General features: G+C 41.7%; 1 long non-coding RNA gene across 1 annotated transcript; it reads left to right on the plus strand.

Annotated features, from left to right (window-relative positions):
* Nucleotides 1-289: 289 nt before the first annotated feature.
* LOC137423991 (uncharacterized) lies at nt 290-18,468 on the plus strand. The gene is made up of 3 exons (XR_010983860.1): nt 290-409; nt 5,373-5,402; nt 18,445-18,468. It is a non-coding gene; the product is annotated as an uncharacterized LOC137423991 (long non-coding RNA).
* The last annotated feature ends 478 nt before the right edge of the window (nt 18,469-18,946 follow it).

An 18,946-nucleotide genomic window follows, 5' to 3' on the forward strand; every position in this document is an offset into this window, starting at 1 on the left:
CATTAGACATGCTTCGCTTATGTAATAGATAGATGCCGTCTCCCCTTCATAATGTTTATGTCTAAAATTCCCAATCATTTTGACCACATTCTTAATGTCCTTACCTTTATAAATCTGTCTAAAATAGTCTTTAAAATGTTTCACTAGGCCTTGCTGCGCTAGTTTTGGGCCAAAACGAAACTTGATGGTAACGCAGTCCGAGTTATTGACAGCCACCGAGTTGAAAGGGTCACGGACAATTTGCCTTGCCCACGGACCAAGCCGGTGCCCAATGGCAAGTGAGTGGAGAGGAGAGCTGTGTATCAACAATGTCGGGATATCCCAAAGAGATAAAAGGGCGCAGCAAATAAGGAAGTGGGGAGTTCTCAGGAACTTTTGGAGGAGAAGCTTGCCCCTCGCACGCTGTGGGGTGAGCCAGAGCTACATCCCACCGGAGCCAAGGTCTAGCCCTCTCCTGGAAAATTATTCTTGTCTTTTGCATTCCCTATTGTCTATATCTTGTGGTGTGTCTGTCGTGCTTTAATAATTAAATATTTAAGGAGCTCTTATTGTTTGTTTGGTTCATTGGGCACGTATTGGTAGTGGGTAAGAGGTATTGGTTTGTTGCATCATTATTTGTTCATTGCTCTTTGTATCCACTACACCTTGACCAATGAATGATTATATATTGCTTCATTAAACATGCCTGGTGTCGGGGTGAATTAAGGTTGTTATGGTTCCTCCTCTGGTAATTAAGGAAAGCCTATTGAGGGTTTATAGGCTGCGGCTATTAAACGCGGTACACCCAGATAGTGTCACATGTCCTCTGGCTCGGAGTCGTATGGTATTCATTAGCGTAGTGCTCAGCTGGCTCAGAGACCCCAACCAGTACAGTATCATGACTAGTGGACACATCATCCGACTGGGTGTCTTCAAACAGGTTGACCATTATGGTCACATTGAGGTGACTCGCTGAACTCGTACTTGGAAACTGGCACGACTGGACGACTACAGCAATATTTTTATGTGATAAATAAAATTGATCTCAAACGAAATGTGAAGACTTCCCAAATACCAGAACCGATATTTATTGAATGAAGTTTAAAACTGAAGAAAAGCATTTGTGAAAAATATTGCAAATAAAATATTACTATATATATTGTTAAGTTTGTAGGGGGTAGACAATGATTACCTGTTGTAATCATCAGGTGTTGTGTTGTTGGTGTTGGGTTTGGTTGTGATGGTTTGTTGATATTCGTTGTTGTTGTGATGGTTTGTTGATGGTTTGTTTGTTGATGGTTTGTTGATTTGTTGGTTTGTTGATTACCTGATGTAATCATCAGGTGTTGTTGTTGTAATCATCAGGTGTAATCATCAGGTGTAAACACCCAGTCTCATGTTCCTTCTCCCCCTCAACCCTCCTCCTCGGTGATTTCAATATCCACATGGACTCCACTGACTCCACAATAAACGCTGACTTCATTGATATTCTTAGTTGCTTTAACCTCACTCAACATGTCAACTTTCCCACCCATAACCGTGGTCACATTCTGGACATTGTCTGTTCTATTGGACTAAATCTACACCATCTCTCTGGCTCTGACCTCACCCTCTCCGATCACTTAGCCATCACTATGACCATCAACATTCCCACCCCAGCACCAAGGCAAAACGCATAATCAACTTCCGTAAGCTCAGCTCTCTTTCACCTACCTCATTCTCATCTTCCCTCTCCGAAAAGATGTCCACCTCTCCCTTCGTTGATTTGCACAGCCCCTCTGACCTCACTGACTACTACAACCACACTCTCTCCTCCTGCCTCGACCAGCTTGCGCCTATAAAAACCAAAACAGTTTCCTTCACCCATTCTGCTCCCTGGTTTACCCCTGAACTCCGCCTGATGAAAACCCGTGCCCGCCAACTTGAAAGACTCCGTAATAAAACAGGTCTCACAATCCACTCCCAAGCCTACAAAGACCACCTGCAGCACTACAAAGATGCCCTCTCCCACGCCCGCTCCACCTACTACTCTCAAATAATCCACTCTGGCTCCGGAAACCCAAAAGCACTCTTCTCCACAATAAACAAACTCCTCAGCCCCCTGGATACCACCACCCAGTCATTCACAGTCGACAATTGCACTTCTTTCCTTTCATTCTTTCAAAGCAAGATAGACAACATCTACAGCAGCTTAACCACCACCTCACCTGCTCCCCCTCAAACCATCTGCCCCCCCTTATCCTGCCAACCCCTATCTCAGGTTTCCCCAGTCTCCCCTACTGACCTCTCTGAACTCCTCATAGGAATGAAAACTGCCACCTGCACTCTGGACCCCACCCCCTCCAGCTTTGTTAAGGCTTGCCTTCCTGCTCTCTCTCCACTTATCACTGCAACAATAAACTCCTCCCTGTCTATTGGCATCATCCCACCATCCCTTAAAATCGCTGCTGTCACCCCCATTCTGAAAAAACCTGGACTCAACCCTGACACCCCAAATAACTTCAGACCCATCTCCAACCTACCCTTTCTGTCAAAAGTTTTGGAACGCGCTGTAGCCACTCAACTCAAACATCACCTCTCTGCCAATAACCTGCATGAAACATTCCAATCCGGATTCCGCCTCAACCACAGTACGGAAACTGCACTCCTCAAAATCACCAACGACCTTCTCCTCTCCTCCGATGCCGGTAACCTCAACATTCTCATCCTTCTCGACCTCAGCGCCGCCTTTGACACCATCAATCACATCATCTTCCTTACCCGACTTGAAACCACCTTAACATCACTGGCACTGCCCTTTCTTGGATCAAATCATACCTCTCCGACAGGCACCAGTTCATCTCCATCAATAACTGCAAATCCCCCACTGCTCCCCTCCCGCAATGTGTCCCCCAAGGTTCAGTTCTCGGTCCCCTCCTCTTCATCCTGTACCTGTTCCCCCTTGGTCACTTAATCCGTCGTCATAGTCTCCAATTCCACTGCTTTGCCGATGACATCCAGCTTTTCATTTCCGCCAAGTCAATTTCCACCGTCACCCACTCTATCCTGACAAACTGCATCACTGAAATAAAATCCTGGCTTCAAATCAACTTCCTCAAACTAAACTGTGATAAATCCGAAATAATCATTATTGCACCAAAAACGCTCACCAAATCCACCCACAACTTCACCCTCAACATCGACGGTATCCCAGTATCCACCTCCCCTCACATCCGGAATCTTGGCATCGTCTTTGACCAAACCCTCTCCTTCGACAAACACACTAAACAGATCACCAAGACAGCCTTCTTTCATCTGAAAAACATTGCCCGTCTCCGTCCATCCCTCTCCTCCACAGCTGTAGAAACCCTCATCCATGCCTTCATCACTTCCCGTCTGGACTACTGCAACAGCCTCCTCTATGGTTCACCATCAAATATCATCAATAAACTTCAATACATTCAGAACTCCGCTGCCCGTCTACTCACCCACTCCCGGGCCCGGGACCACATCACCCCCGTCCTTCACAAGCTCCACTGGCTCCCCATCTCCCAGAGAATCCAGTACAAAATCCTCCTCCTGACCTACAAAGCCCTCCATAACCTGGCCCCATCCTACCTGACTGACCTCATCCTACCTGACTGACCTCCTTCCCAGACACACTCCCACCCACACCCTCCGCTCTGCTGCTGCCAACCTCCTGTCCCCCCCGTCCCCGTCCCCCCCCATCCGGACCAAACTCAGATCCTGGGGGGACAGGGCCTTCTCCATCGCCGCTCCCACACTCTGGAACTCACTACCTCAAACCATCAGAGACTCCTCCTCACTCACCACATTCAAATCATCACTCAAGACCCACCTGTTCAACACCGCATTCAACCCCTGACCGTCTCTTCTTCTCCTTCCTTTCTGTTTGGTTATTTAATTATGTTTTTTGTCTTTTTTGTCTTTGTTTTACGTACTATGTCAAAGCGTCTTTGGGTTTCTTGAAAAGCGCTATACAAAATAAATGTATTATTATTATTATTATTATTACCTTAGAGCCAGGTAGAGTGTATAGATTAGTGTGCTCTGACTGTCATGAAGAAGAAGAAACCTCGATGTATCATAAGTAGGAAATCTGTGTAGACCGTATGTCGTGGAAGAGCTTGTATCTTCATCCCCATGAGAGGGGTGGGGTTTGTTAATCAGCGAGGGATTATGGGTCAATTAATCCCCTGTATGTAATTGCTTCTGTAATCTTTTCCTGTGTTCCTTATGACACCGCACCATAATTAATGACACTAATTAAAAACCAACCGGAAACCAGGCATCAAACCCTACTGCTGGTGCTGCAGCCACTACGTCACCACCTCAATCAGGCTGGGCCGTGGAGCCACAACTAGAAGAGCAGTGATTGGTCTGGGATTTAATTGGCACAAAGACTTGTAATATGGGACTCGCTGATAGCAGCGGACACGGAGACGTCGTAGGATGACGTCAGAGCCTCAAGTATAAAATAATTGGAACGGCGGACATTTTCTTCTTCTCGTCTGGATCCCAGAGCAAACGGTCGCTGTTTCTATTGCGCAAAGAAGATTCATCATGAACGGTCATGTTCTGACATCTTCATAGTGATCGTGAGGAGGAGGAACTGCGGACCGAGAACTGCGGTTTCCCAAGCAAGAACGACGAGTGGACAGATACGGCCTGCTCGCTGCGCTCTCGATGAAGCCAGGAGTGAGCAGACGCACGGCGAGGCCTAGTTCGCCCCAATGAGCGCATTTTCCCGCCAAGGACGCGAGGGGGATTTTCACGATTCCTGACGAGATTCAAGAGCCGATTTGAGCTAAGTGCCACAAACTACACATTTATTTTTCAGTTATATTTCCCTTTGTTTGTAAGCCTGGTGTTGGCTTAGCAGTTAGGGTGCCAGCTTGGGATCCGAGGATTCTGGGTTCGAATCCCGGTCGATCGCTGAATTAACGCCAGGGGGGTTGACTCAGCCTGTCATCCTTCCAAGGTCGGCAAATTGTGTACCGGCTTTCTGGTAATTCCCTGTGTGTCGCAAGAGGCAACTAACAGGGTTGGCGGCAGGAAGGGCTTCCGGCCATAAAACATTGCTTCTAAAAGGGCAGGAAGGGCATCCGGCCATAAAACATTGCTTCAAAAAGGGCAGGAAGGGCATCCGGCCATAAAACATTGCTTCAAAAAGGGGACCATGGTGCCCAAAAAAGGCCAACCCCTGCTCTGCGGGGGGAAATGGCCTTTAAAGGTGGTTCTTTCCCTTTGTTTGTATTTGAGTCTGTATGTGGGGACGTCCAATTTAGGAATATAGTTTTATTGTGCATTATTTTGTGACCGGCATTTTCTTTATTAAATCCGGTATTTTTTGTACATTGTAAATCCTGTGTCGGTTGAATTAATTTTTGCAGGTTGGAAGATTGCCGGTGGGATCCGTTAAGGTAAGCTCTTCGGCCTCCCTCCCCGCACATACAGCGAATACCGTCATATTGAATTGAACGCCTCGGAGTTAAAGCTCGTTTTGTCATTTTGTCACCCTGCGGTGTTCACCAGAGGGTAGTCACACGACAATATGTAGATAATCGTGATTTGTACACTTTGTTGACGATGCACAATATATATGAAATGTGATTCGAAAGGAATATCAAACAACCAAAAACATGCAAAACGATTATTAAGAACATTTCACCATAATATTTACACCTAATTCGCTATTGATAAGTTTTATTTACACTATAAACCAGTTTACTTTTCAGGGGATCTGATGTGGAAAAGCCCGGTTTCGTTCTCAGTGATCAGATGTGGGCTAGCCCACTTTACTTCTCAGAGCTCAGGTGTGGGATGGCTCAGTTTGTACTAGATGTGGGATAGCTGAGTTTACTTCTCACAGTAGAGATGTGGGATAGCTCAATTTACTTTGCAAGGTACAGATGTGGGATAGCCAAGATTACTTCTCAGGGGCTCAGATTGGGAAAGTCCAGTTTACATATTTTACTCATCAGGGTGATCAGATGGGGAAAAACGCAGTTTACTTCTCAGGCGCTCAGATGTAAAACATGCATTGTTCGCCCAAATTTTTCTAAACTGGTTTGGTAGATGTGGTATACCCTGGTTTGCTTATTGACAATGCACAATAGCCTGGTTTACTTCTTGACAATGCATAAGTGCCTGATTTATTATTGGCAGTGCATAATAGCCTGATTTACTTCTTGACAATGCAAAATAGCCTGGTTTACTTCTTGACAATGTACAATAGCCTGATTTACATCTTGACAATGCACAATAGCCTGATTTACTTCTTGACAATGCACCATAGCCTGATTTACTTCTTGACAATGCAAAATATCCGGATTTACTTCTTGACAATGCACAATAGCCTGGTTTACTTCTTGACAATGTATAATTGCCTGATTTATTATTGGCAGTGCACAATAGCCTGATTTATTTCTTGATAATGCAAAATAGCCTGGTTTACTTATTGACAGTGCACAATAGCCTGATTTACTTCTTGACAATGCACAATAGCCTGATTTACTTCATGACAATGTACAATAGCCTGATTTACTTCTTGACAATGCACAATAGCCTGATTTACTTCTTGACAATGCACAATAGCCTGGTTTCCTTCTTGACAATGCACAATAGCCTGATTTCCTTCTTGACAATGCAAAATAGCCTGGTTTACTTCTTGACAATGCAACATAGCCAGATTTACTTCTTGACAATGCACAATCGCCTGGTTTCCTTCTTGACAATGCACAATAGCCTGGTTTACTTCTTGACAATGCAAAATAGCCTGGTTTACTTCTTGACAATGCAAAATAGCCAGATTTACTTCTTGACAATGCAAAATAGCCTGGTTTACTTCTTGACAATGCAAAATAGCCTGGTTTACTTCTTGACAATGCAAAATAGCCTGGTTTACTTCTTGACAATGCAAAATAGCCAGATTTACTTCTTGACAATGCACAATCGCCTGGTTTCCTTCTTGACAATGCACAATCGCCTGGTTTCCTTCTTGACAATGCACAATAGCCTGGTTTCCTTCTTGACAATGCAAAATAGCCAGATTTACTTCTTGACAATGCACAATCGCCTGGTTTCCTTCTTGACAATGCACAATAGCCTGGTTTACTTCTTGACAATGCACAATCGCCTGGTTTCCTTCTTGACAATGCACAATAGCCTGGTTTACTTCTTGACAGTGCGCAATAGCCTGATTTACTTCTTGACAATGCACAATAGCCTGGTTTACTTCTTGACAATGCACCATAGCCTGATTTACTTCTTGACAATGCAAAATAGCCAGATTTACTTCTTGACAATGCACAATCGCCTGGTTTCCTTCTTGACAATGCACCATAGCCTGATTTACTTCTTGACAATGCACAAAAGCCTGATTTACTTCTTGACAATGCACCATAGCCTGATTTACTTCTTGACAATGCAAAATAGCCAGATTTACTTCTTGACAATGCAAAATAGCCTGGTTTACTTCTTGACAATGCAAAATAGCCTGGTTTACTTCTTGACAATGCACAATAGCCTGGTTTACTTCTTGACAATGCAAAATAGCCAGATTTACTTCTTGACAATGCACAATCGCCTGGTTTCCTTCTTGACAATGCACCATAGCCTGATTTACTTCTTGACAATGCACAATAGCCTGATTTACTTCTTGACAATGCACCATAGCCTGATTTACTTCTTGACAATGCAAAATAGCCAGATTTACTTCTTGACAATGCAAAATAGCCTGGTTTACTTCTTGACAATGCAAAATAGCCTGGTTTACTTCTTGACAATGCACAATAGCCTGGTTTACTTCTTGACAATGCAAAATAGCCAGATTTACTTCTTGACAATGCACAATCGCCTGGTTTCCTTCTTGACAATGCACAATAGCCCGGTTTCCTTCTTGACAATGCACAATAGCCTGGTTTACTTCTTGACAATGCACAATCGCCTGGTTTCCTTCTTGACAATGCACAATAGCCTGGTTTACTTCTTGACAGTGCGCAATAGCCTGATTTACTTCTTGACAATGCACAATAGCCTGGTTTACTTCTTGACAATGCACCATAGCCTGATTTACTTCTTGACAATGCAAAATAGCCAGATTTACTTCTTGACAATGCACAATCGCCTGGTTTCCTTCTTGACAATGCACCATAGCCTGATTTACTTCTTGACAATGCACAATAGCCTGATTTACTTCTTGACAATGCACCATAGCCTGACTTACTTCTTGACAATGCAAAATAGCCAGATTTACTTCTTGACAATGCACAATCGCCTGGTTTCCTTCTTGACAATGCACAATAGCCTGGTTTACTTCTTGACAGTGCGCAATAGCCTGATTTACTTATTGACAGTGTGCAATAGCCTGGTTTACTTCTTGACAATGCACAATAGCCTGGTTAACTTCTTGACAGTGCACAATAGCCTGATTTACTTCTTGACAATGTACAATAGCCTGGTTTACTTCTTGACAATGCACAATAGCCTGGTTTACTTCTTGACAATGCGCAATAGCCTGATTTACTTATTGACAGTGTGCAATAGCCTGGTTTACTTCTTGACAGTGCACAATAGCCTGATTTACTTCTTGACAATGCACAATAGCCTGATTTACTTCATGACAATGTACAATAGCCTGATTTACTTCTTGACAATGAACCATAGCCTGATTTACTTCTTGACAATGCACAATAGTCTGGTTTACTTCTTGACAATGCACAATAGCCTGGTTTACCTCTTGACAGTGCGCAATAGCCTGATTTACTTATTGACAGTGTGCAATAGCCTGGTTTACTTCTTGACAGTGCACAATAGCCTGGTTTACTTCTTGACAATGCACAATAGCCTGGTTTATTTATTGATAATGTACAATAGCCTGGTTTACTTATTGACAATGCACAATAGCCTGGTTTACTTCTTGACAATGCACAATAGCCTGGTTTACTTCTTGCCAGTGCACAATAGCCTGGTTTACTTCTTGACAGTGCACAATAGCCTGGTTTACTTCTTGACAGTGCGCAATATCCTGATTTACTTATTGAGAGTGCACAATAGCCTGGTTTACTTATTGACAATGCACAATGGTCTGATTTACTTATTGACTGCGCAATAGCCTGATTTACTTATTGACAGTGTGCAATGGTCTGATTTACTTATTGACAGTGTGCAATGGTCTGATTTACTTATTGATAATGCGCAATAGCCTGATTTACTTATTGACAATGTACGATAGCCTGATTTACTTCTTGACAATGCACAATGGTCTGATTTACTTATTGACTGCGCAATAGCCTGATTTACTGATTGACAGTGTGCAATGGTCTGATTTACTTATTGACTGCGCAATAGCCTGATTTACTTATTGACAGTGTACAATGGTCTGATTTACTTATTGACATTGTTCAATAGCCTGGTTTACTTCTTGACAGTGCACAATAGCCTGGTTTGCTTATTGACAATGCACAATAGCCTGGTTTACTTCTTGACAATGTACAATAGCCTGGTTTGCTTATTGACAATGCACAATGGTCTGATTTACTTCTTGACAATGTACAATAGCCTGGTTTACTTATTGACAATGTACGATAGCCTGATTTACTTCTTGACAATGCACAATGGTCTGATTTACTTATTGACTGCGCAATAGCCTGATTTACTTATTGACAGTGTGCAATGGTCTGATTTACTTATTGACTGCGCAATAGCCTGATTTACTGATTGACAGTGTGCAATGGTCTGATTTACTTATTGACTGCAAAAAAGCCTGATTTACTTATTGACAATGCGCAATAGCCTGATTTACTTATTGACAGTGTGCAATAGCCTGGTTTACCTCTTGACAGTGCACAATAGCCTGGTTTGCTTATTGACAATGCACAATAGCCTAGTTTACTTATTGACAATGCACAATGGTCTGATTTACTTCTTGACAATGCAAAATAGCCTGGTTTACTTCTTGACAATGCAAAATAGCCAGATTTACTTCTTGACAATGCAAAATAGCCTGGTTTACTTCTTGACAATGCAAAATAGCCTGGTTTACTTCTTGACAATGCAAAATAGCCTGGTTTACTTCTTGACAATGCAAAATAGCCAGATTTACTTCTTGACAATGCACAATCGCCTGGTTTCCTTCTTGACAATGCACAATCGCCTGGTTTCCTTCTTGACAATGCACAATAGCCTGGTTTCCTTCTTGACAATGCAAAATAGCCAGATTTACTTCTTGACAATGCACAATCGCCTGGTTTCCTTCTTGACAATGCACAATAGCCTGGTTTACTTCTTGACAATGCACAATCGCCTGGTTTCCTTCTTGACAATGCACAATAGCCTGGTTTACTTCTTGACAGTGCGCAATAGCCTGATTTGCTTCTTGACAATGCACAATAGCCTGGTTTACTTCTTGACAATGCACCATAGCCTGATTTACTTCTTGACAATGCAAAATAGCCAGATTTACTTCTTGACAATGCACAATAGCCTGGTTTCCTTCTTGACAATGCACCATAGCCTGATTTACTTCTTGACAATGCACAATAGCCTGATTTACTTCTTGACAATGCACCATAGCCTGATTTACTTCTTGACAATGCAAAATAGCCAGATTTACTTCTTGACAATGCAAAATAGCCTGGTTTACTTCTTGACAATGCAAAATAGCCTGGTTTACTTCTTGACAATGCACAATAGCCTGGTTTACTTCTTGACAATGCAAAATAGCCAGATTTACTTCTTGACAATGCACAATCGCCTGGTTTCCTTCTTGACAATGCACCATAGCCTGATTTACTTCTTGACAATGCACAATAGCCTGATTTACTTCTTGACAATGCACCATAGCCTGATTTACTTCTTGACAATGCAAAATAGCCAGATTTACTTCTTGACAATGCAAAATAGCCTGGTTTACTTCTTGACAATGCAAAATAGCCTGGTTTACTTCTTGACAATGCACAATAGCCTGGTTTACTTCTTGACAATGCAAAATAGCCAGATTTACTTCTTGACAATGCACAATCGCCTGGTTTCCTTCTTGACAATGCACAATAGCCCGGTTTCCTTCTTGACAATGCACAATAGCCTGGTTTACTTCTTGACAATGCACAATCGCCTGGTTTCCTTCTTGACAATGCACAATAGCCTGGTTTACTTCTTGACAGTGCGCAATAGCCTGATTTACTTCTTGACAATGCACAATAGCCTGGTTTACTTCTTGACAATGCACCATAGCCTGATTTACTTCTTGACAATGCAAAATAGCCAGATTTACTTCTTGACAATGCACAATCGCCTGGTTTCCTTCTTGACAATGCACCATAGCCTGATTTACTTCTTGACAATGCACAATAGCCTGATTTACTTCTTGACAATGCACCATAGCCTGATTTACTTCTTGACAATGCAAAATAGCCAGATTTACTTCTTGACAATGCACAATCGCCTGGTTTCCTTCTTGACAATGCACAATAGCCTGGTTTACTTCTTGACAGTGCGCAATAGCCTGATTTACTTATTGACAGTGTGCAATAGCCTGGTTTACTTCTTGACAATGCACAATAGCCTGGTTAACTTCTTGACAGTGCACAATAGCCTGATTTACTTCTTGACAATGTACAATAGCCTGGTTTACTTCTTGACAATGCACAATAGCCTGGTTTACTTCTTGACAATGCGCAATAGCCTGATTTACTTATTGACAGTGTGCAATAGCCTGGTTTACTTCTTGACAGTGCACAATAGCCTGATTTACTTCTTGACAATGCACAATAGCCTGATTTACTTCATGACAATGTACAATAGCCTGATTTACTTCTTGACAATGAACCATAGCCTGATTTACTTCTTGACAATGCACAATAGTCTGGTTTACTTCTTGACAATGCACAATAGCCTGGTTTACTTCTTGACAGTGCGCAATAGCCTGATTTACTTATTGACAGTGTGCAATAGCCTGGTTTACTTCTTGACAGTGCACAATAGCCTGGTTTACTTCTTGACAATGCACAATAGCCTGGTTTATTTATTGATAATGTACAATAGCCTGGTTTACTTATTGACAATGCACAATAGCCTGGTTTACTTCTTGACAATGCACAATAGCCTGGTTTACTTCTTGCCAGTGCACAATAGCCTGGTTTACTTCTTGACAGTGCACAATAGCCTGGTTTACTTCTTGACAGTGCGCAATATCCTGATTTACTTATTGAGAGTGCACAATAGCCTGGTTTACTTATTGACAATGCACAATGGTCTGATTTACTTATTGACTGCGCAATAGCCTGATTTACTTATTGACAGTGTGCAATGGTCTGATTTACTTATTGACAGTGTGCAATGGTCTGATTTACTTATTGATAATGCGCAATAGCCTGATTTACTTATTGACAATGTACGATAGCCTGATTTACTTCTTGACAATGCACAATGGTCTGATTTACTTATTGACTGCGCAATAGCCTGATTTACTGATTGACAGTGTGCAATGGTCTGATTTACTTATTGACTGCGCAATAGCCTGATTTACTTATTGACAGTGTACAATGGTCTGATTTACTTATTGACATTGTTCAATAGCCTGGTTTACTTCTTGACAGTGCACAATAGCCTGGTTTGCTTATTGACAATGCACAATAGCCTGGTTTACTTCTTGACAATGTACAATAGCCTGGTTTGCTTATTGACAATGCACAATGGTCTGATTTACTTCTTGACAATGTACAATAGCCTGGTTTACTTATTGACAATGTACGATAGCCTGATTTACTTCTTGACAATGCACAATGGTCTGATTTACTTATTGACTGCGCAATAGCCTGATTTACTTATTGACAGTGTGCAATGGTCTGATTTACTTATTGACTGCGCAATAGCCTGATTCACTGATTGACAGTGTGCAATGGTCTGATTTACTTATTGACTGCACAATAGCCTGATTTACTTATTGACAATGCGCAATAGCCTGATTTACTTATTGACAGTGTGCAATAGCCTGGTTTACCTCTTGACAGTGCACAATAGCCTGGTTTGCTTATTGACAATGCACAATAGCCTAGTTTACTTATTGACAATGCACAATGGTCTGATTTACTTCTTGACAATGTACAATAGCCTGGTTTACTTCTTGACAATGTACAATAGCCTGGTTTACTTATTGACAATGTACGATAGCCTGATTTACTTCTTGACAATGCACAATGGTCTGATTTACTTATTGACTGCGCAATAGCCTGATTTACTTATTGACAGTGTGCAATGGTCTGATTTACTTATTGACTGCGCAATAGCCTGATTTACTGATTGACAGTGTGCAATTGTCAGGGAATAAATATTCATATTGACAGTATTGCTAGAATATATATCTCAATGTGATCGTGTGTAAAGTGGTATATGTTTTACTTAACGAATGAGTAAAGAGCATAGAACTAGAGTTAACAGGTGGGTGGGAGAGTTAATTTCAGACAAAATGTGTAACGCTCGTGGACCGCCATCTGTGTAGAAAAATAGCCTATGTTCAGTTCACTGCGCACAGGCTGCAAATTCTTCCTCAGCAGGTCAGAGTATTTGACCTCTTGAACAGAAATAAGTACTAGCTGGCCAAGCAAGAGCCAAATAAGGGTTTTGAACAAGAGAACCAGAGACGCTTGCAGGCTCTCATGTCCCAAGGGGATTTAACCTCGGGGGTGACCCTGCATACTCCGCAACATCAAAGGAGTTTGGGGCTTTAAAACCAGGAGAAAGTTGCGAGCAGGGACAAGAGTGGACGGGGAGAGTGAATGAAGAGGAGTGAACAACTGGAGACTGGTCAACAACTGAACGAGGTTCAACGAAGACCTAGAGAAAGGAGCTGCAGCCACGACCGGCAGAACAATGTCATTAATATCTAATTCGTGCATTTAGTGAAATACAGCAAATCTCTCAAAAGTGAATAAAACATTGATTTTGCTATAACGAAGTTTCTGGAAGTTTCTGGAAGTTTCTGAAGTAGAAAAGAAGTTAAATTTATTATTCTACACAATGGTCTGATTTACTTATTGACTGCACAATAGCCTGATTTACTTATTGACAGTGTGCAATAGCCTGGTTTACCTCTTGACAGTGCACAATAGCCTGGTTTGCTTATTGACAATGCACAATAGCCTAGTTTACTTATTGACAATGCACAATGGTCTGATTTACTTCTTGACAATGTACAATAGCCTGGTTTACTTCTTGACAATGTACAATAGCCTGGTTTACTTATTGACAATGCACAATAGCCTGATTTACTTCTTGACAATGCACAATAGCCTGATTTACTTCTTGACAATGTGCCATAGCCTGATTTACTTATTGACAATGCAAAATAGCCCGATTTACTTGTTGACAAAGCACAATAGCCTGGTTTATTCTTGACAATGTACAATAGCCTGATTTACTTCTTGACAATGCGCCATAGCTTGATTTACTTATTGACAATGCAAAATAGCCTGATTTACTTGTTGACAATGCACAATAGCCTGGTTTACTTCTCGGTAATCTTGATAGCACGGAAATGATAGCTTACCCACTTCTTCTTTTTCTTCTTCCATACGCAACACATGGCTGCAAATAGCATCATTGGCTGAGGAGCCGTGGCAATGTCGATGATGCAATGTTCTTTGTCGGTTAGAATTTGTTTAGGGTGTGGGCAATAGCTCGCCTACTCTTCATGAAGGACACTATATGATTTTTAACGTCCACCGACTAATGCTGGCAGATGGACACCCAATTTGACATCAGTTGAAGAGATGTCCCACTTTGCGATGTCCTTGTCTGTGAAGCACCACTAAAACTTTAGTTGGGTCGAAAGTGAAACCAAGACAATACAGTAAGTGCACTTCCCCTGAACCATCCTATCATTGTTAGTTATACCAAATTGGTCATTTACCTATGCATGCGATGCGAAAGGTGGGGGTTAAGCAATTGGTTCATGTCCGTCCATCTGATCAGTTTCTGATTGTCAGTTTATGATCGAGGAACAACTTATTTAAATCTAATGTTATATTCGACATGAATTGCAATATGAATCGGAAGAAAAGTTTGCCATATTAACTACTGTACTTTTGCTCTGAATTAATCCCAATCGCACATGCGCAGAGAGGAGTAAGATAATATTTTTACCATGTTTGCCTGCCTGCCAGTCAAACAAAATTGAAAATCATTCCAAACAGGAAACAAACTGTTTTTAAGGACGTTATAAAGGACACAAACAACAAGCACGAAGAACTAATGTAACGCGTTAGATATGGTGATGTAATAGACATTTGGAAAAAACAGCGGTAAAACCCAGAATTTATTTATTTATATGCTTTAAACCTGCTTTAAAACATCATTTAAATTGAATAAAACACTCGAACACTGAAGAACACAAATCTCCTTCGTAATACATCCAATATCCATGCTATACATGGATATATAGCATGAAGGGGTGTGGCATGTGAGAGGGTGCAGTATTGTGATGAAGATGACTCTGTTGATATTGCTATCAATGATGCTGATTGACGCTGCATTCCATGGTAACAAATAAAGCCTTTCTCTCCTAAAATGTGAGTCAACGTCGTGTTATCACAGTGCATAACGGTGGTGTATAAAACTGATTTTGCATGCACGTAGTCCATCTTGAAAGTTTATAGTTTGACAAAATCAATGCAATATCACTCCAGACTGTGTGTATGTGTGTGGGTGTGTGTTTGTGTTTGTGTGTGTGTGTGTGTATGTGCGTGTGTAGTGTGTTTGTGTGTGCATATTGGTACATGTTACTTCCCCAAACTCCGGTTACGGTGCCCCTCAGAGTCTTGGGAAGGAACGCGGCAGAAAGATTTGATATTTTGAGTGTTCTAATAAACCATGGTGAAACCACACCAATGCAATTGTAGAACAAAACAAGTAATTGTATTGAGAACTCTCACATACACAATAATAACACTCTTAACGAAAGTACCATGAAAATATCATTTGCATCTCATGAACAATGCATATGATGGTACCATCATTCCCCTATGCTCTCAAAGCAATAAACTCACGATATGCCAAATGTGAGTGGAATGTAACAATCCCAAAGTCCATGCACGAATCCCCACGCTGGGTGAAGGTCGAAGTCGTGCAGAACGGCAAGAACAATAGGCAGGTAACGGCGCGGCTGTGGATGAGGAGTTACAAGGTGTGAGGTCGGGTCGATGGCGGCACGGTAACGATCCCCTAAAACGTGAGTGCAATCCACGCCCCACGTCCACCAATGATTAAGCCGATATGGAAACCAACGGCGATCAACACAAAGAGGTCAATATGGGAATTAAGCCGATATGGGGACCAACAGCGATCCACACGATGATGTCGATATGGGAATCCCAACGATAAAACATGATGCACCCGGCGGACGGCCTCCTGGAGGAAAAATGGTGGATCGGCCTGTAATGAAGGCGCTTGTTTTCCCGCCAACAATAGTTCATGCTTGGTACCAAAACCTGACGTGCAGGTTTAATTGCAATCGCAATATTGGACGATGTCGTGGGCAATCCTTTTCACGGGAAGCCTCAATTCATTCGCGACCAATATCGAGGAAGTCCGTTCGCAGCCTCGATGCGACTCACCGCCGTCTCTTTTTCCCTGCTGACTTTTCCCTCCTCTGACCTCTTCCGGTTTCTTTGCCATGCTTTTCTTTTTCCTCCACAAACATTTCTTTTTACCTTTCACGAAAGTCATCTCCATTTCTCACAGAAATCTTAACAACAATATTTCCTGAAACTAAAAATCCTACAAGTATATCATAACAACTAGATGGTATTCAAGGAATACTTACCCTGCACAGTCAACTTGTTGTGAGCCAACTCTTCTGTTTTTTGTTTTTTCTTTGATCCAATATGGCTGCCAGACCACGTGAGCGATGACATCATTAATTTATATTCTCTAATATAATTGTTGCATAGATCATGCCCAATACATTTCAAACTGATCAGACTAAGTGTTGTCCCTGTCGAATTATGACATAATTATGGCACCAATGACGTCATCGTTAACAACACCTATTCCCCATATGGAGTTCTTTACAATGAGACATGCTGCAATCTATCTATAATTCCACTAATCTCTGTGTGTATGTTTGTTTGTATGTTTGTATGTTTGTTTGTCTGTGACCGCTGTTTCTCGACAACCACGGGTCCGATATACTTTAAACTTGCCAGGTATATTGCTGGGGACCCGAGGATGTGCCTTTTCAAGGTTTGAAATTAATCGGACAAGTAGTTACCGAGCTATGGCGATTTAGCCGTTCGCCGTTCGCTTTGGCGTTGCGAATGAACCAAACCATTTCATGTAAATAGAGGGGGGGGTTCTGTGGTCGTTGCGAATGGACCAAACCATTTGATGTAAATAGAGGGGGGGATTGTCACCGTACTCGCAAGCCGTTCGCTTTGCCTTTGGCTTTGCGAATGGACCAAACCATTCCATGTAAATAGAGGGGGGGGGGATATAATTTTAGATATATATATAGTACGGGCATGCCCTAGTTTTTTCAATGCAGCGGTTTTGGGGATATAGAGGTGCAACATTTTTAGGTTTTTCCAAGATGGCGCCTGTAGACCAACAGTGCCCATCAGACCAACAGTTGCTGAGAAAAAAAAATTCACAATGATCGGATACGTGTTGTACTTGTCGAATTATGACGTCATAACGAAGGCACAGATGACATCATCATTAATAAATCTTATTCCCCAAGGGGAGTACTTGACAATGAGCTGTGTTTCAATCTTTTCCATTGATCGGTTTGGGAGATATAGAGGTGTAACGTTTTTCCAATATGGCGCCTGTACCACGTGACATATGACGTCATAATAATCATTAAAATATTCTATAGGAGGAGGCACTCCTATGGTGAAAATTTCATGTCAATCGGACCAACCTTTGCCAAGAAAATGAATTTTTAAAATGCAGACACGCACGTACGTACTTGAATGCTTAACCCCGCTTTTCGCTTCGTGAGTGCAGGGGAACAAAGGCGGAAGTGACGAATCTGTAACAATGTGTGTGTGTGTGTGTGTGTGTTTTGCCATGATATAGCATTAAAGAGTGTTTTGTTCGATTTATGTTTGCAGTATGTGAAATGTGATATTGAATGGAAGTGGATCATCTCAAAATAACGGTATAATCTAGCATTCACGTTTTATGACCACTGCCATTGATGTACGCAAATGTTTTCATCTTATGACAGCTGCCTTCACATAAATATCCTGATATGAACATCACTTCTACATTCCATTGCTTTTTATAGAAGTACAATCAGAATTATATGCACATCATGTTCAACTAAACACAAATCTAATAGCACCTTCTCACCCACACAGGTTTAATTATACCCCCTGGCAGAGTGGGTTGCAGTCATTTGGCAATAACCCATCATTTATGTGCAATTTTCTTTCTCCTGCCTTCTGTGTCTTTGCCCAACAGGATTACTGTCCAATTGATATGAGCACAGCAACCTTCATTGAATGTGAATGAGATGTGGAAGAAAGGATCACAGGTGATTGAAATATTCAGAAACAATATGTAAAAAGTTGTGTTTTCAATCACATTAGACACTGCTTTACTCACAAACGATATATTCACTGTCTTGACCTGTTGTAAGTGTGACAAACTGTTGTAAGTGTGACAAACTGTTGTAAGTGTGACAATCTGTTGTAAGTGTGACAAACTGATGTAAGTGTGACAAACTGATGTAAGTGTGACAATCTGTTGTAAGTGTGCCAAACTGATGTAAGTGTGACAAACTGATGTAAGTGTGACAAACTGTTGTAAGTGTGACAATCTGTTGTAAGTGTGACAAACTGATGTAAGTGTGACAAACTGATGTAAGTGTGACAAACTGATGTAAGTGTGACAAACTGATGTAAGTGTGACAAACTGATGTAAGGGTGACAAACTGATGTAAGTAACAAACTGTTGTAAGTGT

The sequence above is a fragment of the Myxine glutinosa genome, chromosome 3 (genome assembly GCF_964187855.1).
Source record: "Myxine glutinosa chromosome 3, kmMyxGlut1.1, whole genome shotgun sequence".
NCBI lineage: Eukaryota > Metazoa > Chordata > Myxini > Myxiniformes > Myxinidae > Myxine > Myxine glutinosa.